Source organism: Silene latifolia, unplaced genomic scaffold (assembly GCF_048544455.1).
Source record: "Silene latifolia isolate original U9 population unplaced genomic scaffold, ASM4854445v1 scaffold_181, whole genome shotgun sequence".
In the NCBI taxonomy this organism is placed as follows: Eukaryota; Viridiplantae; Streptophyta; class Magnoliopsida; order Caryophyllales; family Caryophyllaceae; genus Silene; species Silene latifolia.
In genome coordinates, this window is record NW_027413152.1 from 304,940 (window position 1) to 313,048 (window position 8,109).

Here is an 8,109-nt window from a genome sequence, read left to right on the forward strand (position 1 = left end):
TTTCGCAGCTCTAACAAACGAGCGTCTGGGTGACTTTGGACGCTCGGGTTCTTCAGACGAGCAGATTATCTATTTGGCCGCTTCGGTTTCTTCCTTGACCACACAGATTCAGTCCATCCGTGGGTACTTCAGAACCCGTGTCATTTTCATTCTTGAATTCTCGTGTTCTTCATTGTAGAGGCACTACAAAGGCATGAATGGCCTAGGCAATTGCTATCCCCACACTAAGGTAAAGCACTACACATCAATAAAATAATAAGTCCCTCCCTCACTTCTCTCAAAATGATGAATATCTTGATCAAGGCACAAAAATATAAATGCAAGAATGACAAAAATGCAATGTAAAAATTGAAATGCAAGTTAGGGAGCTAGAATATTTACAAATGATGGTTTAGAGAGGACTCCACCAAACTCTCATCCAATGTGAGATGTCAAAGGGTCATGTTCAAGGTATTGTTGATGTTACTCAACACTTTGAAGAAGTAGTCGAAAGCTTGCTCATTATCATGATAAAGGTCCTCAATAGATTTTTGCACTTGTTGTCCTCCATGATGGTCTTGATTCATAGCATTACCAATATAGGGATTGAATATCCCTTCAAACTCATCATCCCAAAGACCGCAAACTTCGTCTACTTAATCATTAAAAAGTTCTTGAGTTGATAGAGACAACTCTCCTTCTTTCTTGTCTTGGCCAATGAGGCCATCTTCTTCACTTGTCATGGGTGAGCTTTTTAAGCTCTCATTGTTGCTATTTCCTTGCTTTTTTGATGGAGCATCATCCACTTTATTTTTCCATTGAAATTCCAACTTCTTCTTATCATCCTTAGGCTATAGTGATCAACCATAAAACATGGCTCACGCGATCGGGGAGCTCTCATGGTCTTGTCAAGATTGAAAGTGATGGTTTCATCTCCCACTTCAAGGATGAGTTCTCCATGCTTCACATCGATCACCGCTCCCGCAGTGTGCAAGAAAGGTCTTCCTAAGATAATAGGAATGTTGGATTCTTCTTCCATGTCAACGATAACGAAATCCACCGGGATGAAGAATTTTCCAATTTTCACGGGAACATCTTCCCATACCCCTAAAGGTGTCTTTGTTGATCTATCCGCCATTTAAAGCGTGATGTTGGTACATTTGAGTTCTCCCATTCCTAGCCTCTTGCTAACCGAATATGGCATGACACTAACACTTTCCCTAAGGTCACATAAAGCTTTGTTGATTGTAGTGTCACCAATAGTGCATGGAATGGAGAAACTTCCCGGATCCTTGAGTTTTGGAGGTGAACTCCCTTGAAGGATGCCACTACTCACCTTAGTGAAGGCAATAGTCTCAAGCTTCCGGATTGATTTTTTCTTCGTAAGGATGTCCTTCATGTACTTTGCATAGGCCGGAACGTGATTGATCAATTCCGTGAAAGGAATCGAGACTTCTAAATTCTTCACAATTTCCATGAATTTTCCAAGTTGGTCATCAAACTTGGGCTTAGCTTGACGACTCGGGAATAGAAGTCTAATCACAATGGGCTCCTTCTCTTAGGCCATTTCTTCACTTTTGTTTAAAACTTCTTGATTGGTGGGTTCTTCTTCCCTAGAGTTTTGCACAACTCTTTCCTTGTCACTGTTGGGAAATGTGTCCTCAACAATAGTGCGATCACATGATTTAAATATCATTATTAAATCTCATTTTAAGAATACATGTGGGATGTAATATTTACAAGTCAACTCGGTCCACATATATCGGTAATGATTGGGTGACTAGAGTTTGACATTACTGTTGTGCGACGGTGGTGATCAGTTGATCCCCTTAGGTCATACCTATAGGGAAATACTCTTAATTGATTATTTAATTAATCGTATACCGATACGAGTTAATTAAATTGCTTAAAATTGACGGATGATTTTGTGAGTATAATTAACGTATCTTATTGTAATATGATTAAATGAGACACGGTCTAAGTAATCGAATTGTTTTATTACTTAGATGAAATTATTGTTTATAGAAACAATTGAAACGGAATGAATAAATTATTATAAATACAGAATGTTGTAGTTTATAATTCGGAAACACTTTTGGTACAAGTAATTACGAATTACTAGTCGATTTTGTATATGACATATTTTATGAGTATGTTGATTTTTAATATGTTAAAAATACATTACAATTTCACATGTCAAGTTATATGTCACATATGTCACAATTGACAAATGACAAAATAAAATGGACCATCCATTTTATAATGAAAGTGCCGAAATTATGGAGGGAGTTAGTGGAGAAATTGTGTTAATTGTTTAAGTGCAAAACACAATGATGGAAGCTAACAAGTAGCCATGCAAACCTAAGCTTTTGAGAAGAGCAAAAATAAAAAGCATTGGGCATACTACCCAAGGCTATTATTTTACTAACCATAGAAGAAAAGAAAAGAGTTTTTCTTTTCAATTTATTCATTCATTCATTCAAGCATATAATTTTCTAGAGTAAGAAAAGAAATATGCTCTCTACATCTTATGAGATTTCTAGAGAAATAAACCACACAAAGTACTCCCTCTTGACCGAAATTTTCAAGAGAAAAATACAATCTATTTTGTGTCAATTTTATAGTAAAACTAATATTATTACTAGATCTAAATAATATTGGTTATTATGAGTTTTCCTTGGGTATATGCTTGTGGGAGGGATTATATATTTGAATCCTTGTTCTTCCATTTGGAGAGCTCAAGAACAAGAGAGAAGGAGAACTCTCTTGTGCCCTATTGATCCGAAAATCACAATGTAAGATGATGATTTCTTCTTTATATTGTTTATATGTTTGCATGCATAAGATCACTTATTAATTTTATGACAAATTAAATTAAAACATATATGAATATGTTAGTATATAGATCTACTTTTCCTTCAATCGGTATCAAGAGCCAAGGTTGTTTGAATGCAAATCGGTTAAAAGTTTTTCTGAGTTATAAGAATAACATATAAAACTTGAATAATTTGTGTTATTATGAGATATCACGAAATTAATTTATGCATGTTAAATTCTGGTCCTAAAATATTTTAGGATATTTTGGTTAATTTACTTGATTTTTGTTGTTCATATTATACAATAATGGCATTTAAATATGATTTTATGAGTAAAAATGTCATTTTCGGTCTAAAATTAGCTATACTTCGAATTTTCCAGTGATTTTTGGATATGTTATCACATATATTATTTTGAGATGACCTGTGAATTTTCATAATTTTTGGACATGTTATGCACGACAAATGGATTTTTCATTATTAAAATCGATTTTAGGTGAAAAATAGGTTAATATGAGATAAATTTCGAATCTGGTCATAGAAATTTAGTATGTTGTCACATGCAATGTTACAAGATGTGTGTAAAATAATAGGCTATAGTGAAGTCTTTTTGCATGATTTATGGATTTTTGAAGAAAAAAATAGCATGAATAGTGACATTATTAGTGAAATATTGATAAAACATACTCTATGACTAAAGAAAAACATCATATGTTGCATTTTATTATCTTTTTCAGATCTAAAATTGAAAATTTAATGAATAAATTTTTCTCATGTTTTTATGATTATTTTGTTAAAACCGATAAACCGCAACATTGTTTTTCCGAAAAAATTTCGAAATTTTTAACCTAAGTTTTTGAACATTATGAGTGTCATGGTATTTTTCCAGAATGCTCATGAGTTTAAATTTCAAATTTTGAATTTATTTGAAGTTAATAGCTTATTTTTGTAATTTTTGGTCCATTAATGAACAATTTTAGAAATATGAGTTAATTATGGTCAAATAATTAGTGAAGACTAAATTTTGAGTCCAAGAGGTTAGGGTAATTAACTTATGCATAAATATGAATTTATGTAATTTTTGTGATTATAAAATGTTGAAATCACGCAAACCGTAAAAACCGAGTAATATACGATATTGGCTAATTAAAGACGATTTAGCATAAAATTGGGCATGATCATACATATTATAATGCTGCATTTTCTTTATGATTGTCATAATTTTATTTATGTAATTTTTGAATTATGTAATTTTTACTTAGTATGGCCTTAGTTTTAATTGGTATTACCCGAAATGTATGGGAATATCGATTCGGTTGTAATTTTATTGTGATCTCGTATCACCGTTTTGTAATTTAATAGATTTATTTTATTTTAGTTACAAATGTATCATAGGAAATTATGTAATTTGCTATGTAATTTAATTTATCTCGGAGTTCCCAAGACGGATTTCTACAAGATGGCGATACATAAAGACGGTGTTACCTCGAGATGCGTGCCACAACCGAAGTTCAAGGGACCAATGGAGTTGGTTTCCGAATATGTAATAGTTAAATAGTTTTTCTATTTTAGGAAGGCCATACTAGGATTTATTTTTATGCTTTGCATTTTATTTATATGTCGCATGCATCGCTAAATCGCCATAACTAAAACATGCATTATCATTTTAATCGAGTATATCGAACGTGTCAATTATAATTATCGTAGTTCACCGCTTTAGTTCACTTAAAACGTGATAGATAATAAATTGACATGACCTCTCGCTAAAAATAAACAATTGAGACTTAGCCTTACCAAAGAGTAGAAACCATGAAAACCTATTTCGTGAGGGAGTGCGCTCGGTCACACCGGGGTACAAACCTTGTTACGTAGGGGAAGTGGGTGATAAATGTCTATCCACCGAATTCATGTTGATAAGGGATGTATCGGCCACACCGTGCCCAAGTTGATGTGGATTTGGATCATGGACACATTTATTCGAAATTTGGGTTGAACTCAACAAAAGTTTTTGATAAGGGATGTATCGGCCACACCGTGCCCTTGTCGGATGTGTTTTGGGCTAAAGATAAATGTTAATGTAATTTTATCGACCAAGAGTTCTAAAAGTAGAATCGATTAAAGAGTTAATCCACCGAGTTATATTGATAAGGGATGTATCGACCACACCGTGCCCAAGTTAATATGAATTTGGATCTTGGAATCATTTATCATAGTTGGGTAGAGGTCACTATGTAAATGGTTTACTTGTTGTTTACAAGTATTAATAAAACGATAAATGTTAAGTTTTCCACTATTCCGTTGTTATATTGTTCTATTTCTTTACCACAATTCATATACGATATCATTTCGTTTTTGATTCAAAACTCCATTAAAACATCGTAACTAAAGACAAAATTTGAATTTTCTTCTAAAGACCTCGAATTAACCATTGCTAAGGATCTCTTGCAGAGAGTATAGATTAAAGTTATTCATTATCAAACAGGATTTTGATTCTTGACTAACACATCTACTTACAATGGATTGTTATTCATATACTTAATTGAATTAAGTACCTTGAAGCGATAAATTGTTTTGGTAACTAGATTTGTTGGAAATCAAAATTGACCAAAATAACGCAACCACTTCAATGAAAGTTTTAAGACTAAACGAACAAATGAAGAGTAATCTTCATGAATTCAATTTTGCTTCTCAAAGCAAAGACTCATTGAAATAAGTAGGAGCATTCTCTTAAATCGTTAAGATGAGGACGAGGTTCAAGAAGTAAAGATTATAATGGAATTGATACAAGGTAATGTTAAAGGTAAAGTTGTTGAGAATGACGATACTAAACCTATCAATCCCGAACGATAAAGTTTCCATTGTCTTAAATGTTGGACACAAGAAAGGAAACTACCCCAAATTATTGAAGAATCAACAAGTTAGTTGTGGGACATCTAATGGGACCTTCTTCTTTAAATGTTTATTTGATTAAACATAAGTTTTGCTAGTACCACTTCGTCAATATTAGAAACCAGTGGAGGTTTTCATCATTGTATTAGGCACATAAGATGATTAGAATATGACGACTAGCAACAATGAAGTCGAGAGATAGACTCATTGTGTACTAAACCTAGTTTTTGGGTTTGGAGTTGTACTTAATTATGACTATTAAGTACATAACTCTAAATAAGAATACAAACTTGTTAAGATACAAAAGAGGTTTCACTTTTGTGACCCTATACACCACGATTTGATGTATGGCTAGCCCATTATCAAGGTGATTATATTCTAAACCAAACTAGAATGATATATCATGAAGATGATACAAGACTCAAATTGGTAACCCAAGATTAAACCTTGAATTTTGGAATGATGAACGCAAAGAGTTATCGAGTACTCTTGAAACCATTAGATTGTTAATGGTATATGCGTATCTTGTATTCAAAGCAAGATATCTCGTACCTTTTGGTTGAAAAGGAGATCGAGGTTATAAATCATCGATCCAAAGTAGGTTGATCATCATCTTTTACCAACGATTTAAGTTGACACTAGTGTGTTCACTTAATAAGGTAAATAGAGAAATCTTTGAAGAAGTTCAAGAGTTCAAGGAATCACGATTTAGTCGTGATGGGATTATCAAAGTGAAGACTTTGATATAAGCCAAAGGAAATGTGATATAGTATCACAAGTTAATCTCTCTTAGCACGCATTATGAAATAATATGTGGATGGATAAGAAATCAAACGCTATTCGATATGGTTTGGACTTCAATCAAGTTACTTTGAGTTACTTGATCCTTTTGGGGATTTTATCATTTTTGTCTAAATTATTTTTCCACTAAATCGAATCATATGAGATATGAAATGGTAAGGGTACCATGGTTGTAAGTTTTCACAAGAAACAAATGCTCATTTTTCCCTTTTCAATTATCACGAGCACGACGGGTTTGCGGCTCATGAAGCTGTCTTTCTAAAATACAAGTTTATTTCTAGAAGACAAAGTGGGAGAAATTATTCAAGAGCCACAAAGAATGCCACAGAGAATGTTATGTCGCAAGAAACTAGTCTTTCTTGGCTACATGAGACGTTTTGTGTAAGACATTGTTTCTTCAAAACCTAGGAGGTTAAATTCGTCACTTGTTAAAGATGATGAATTCATGCTACTTTTAAGAAAGTAAAGAGCTTATAACTTACAAAAGAAATCGTTTGATTCAAGTTGATTACTTCTGGAAAGTAATGAACATATGACTTACATAAGACATGAGAGTGTTTAAGTCACAACTCAATACAAGGCTTAGAGCCATGAAAATCCGAAATAAAAAGACTTGATTAGTGACAAAGGGTTTTGCACTAATAAAGAGAGATTTCAAAGCTTGATTGGTGGCAAAGTGTTTTGCACTAATTGAAATGCTGAAGTCTATTTGGATCTTCTTAGGGATTTTGTTTCATTATGAGGATACGCATACAGCATGTGAATCTAAAACCCACTTCTTCAAAAGAAGGAATGTATTCAATACATGTCATGAGTTTTATAGATTCTTGCAATCCTAAGATAATGTGCAACTTAAGAGATGGTCTTAAGTAGGACATCAATGAGTTAGAATCAATGTTTTGATCGTGTTATAAAACTTTTCTCGATAAGTCGAGAAGTTGTGTTTATACATGGAGTTTAGTGGGAGTTACGGAAATTTTAATTAGTCTTATATATGGATGACATATTGATCATTGAGAATGATTTAAGACTTTTGGAGTATTATAATACATCTTTAATATCCGGATTTATGAAGATAAATCCACATGATATTGGCGTCAATAAGAAGTCTTATGTTGATAAGATTCATGACTAGTTCAATTAAATTGAACATATTTGATTGATTCCATTTGCTTCCGCTGCCGGATCAATTAAATAAGTAATGATGTATAACACTTCGTATACTTTGAGTATGATGAATTGTTTTCAAAATCGAATATAAGTAATCTTTACCAAGTAAGCCATAAAGATTACCCTTAATTACTTGCAGAAGCATTAAGGAAGTAAAGCAAAGTGTTTATGATGCAATTTTGTGTAAGGGTGTTACACAAGTGACAATTGACAATTGAGATTGCGCATGGTTTCCGACATAACCATAATCAAAACACATTAGGATGGTTAAGATACCATTGTGGCAATGTTAATTAAGAAGTAGATTTTCTAGAATCGTTCTAGGCAATAAAGAACAATGAGAGATATTTATAACGGAAATTGAGTACACTTGCAATCATGAGATGTGCAAGAAGGATGAGTCCCGCATACTGTGAAAACAGTGGGAGCTATTCTTAGGCGAGAGGGCCTATGT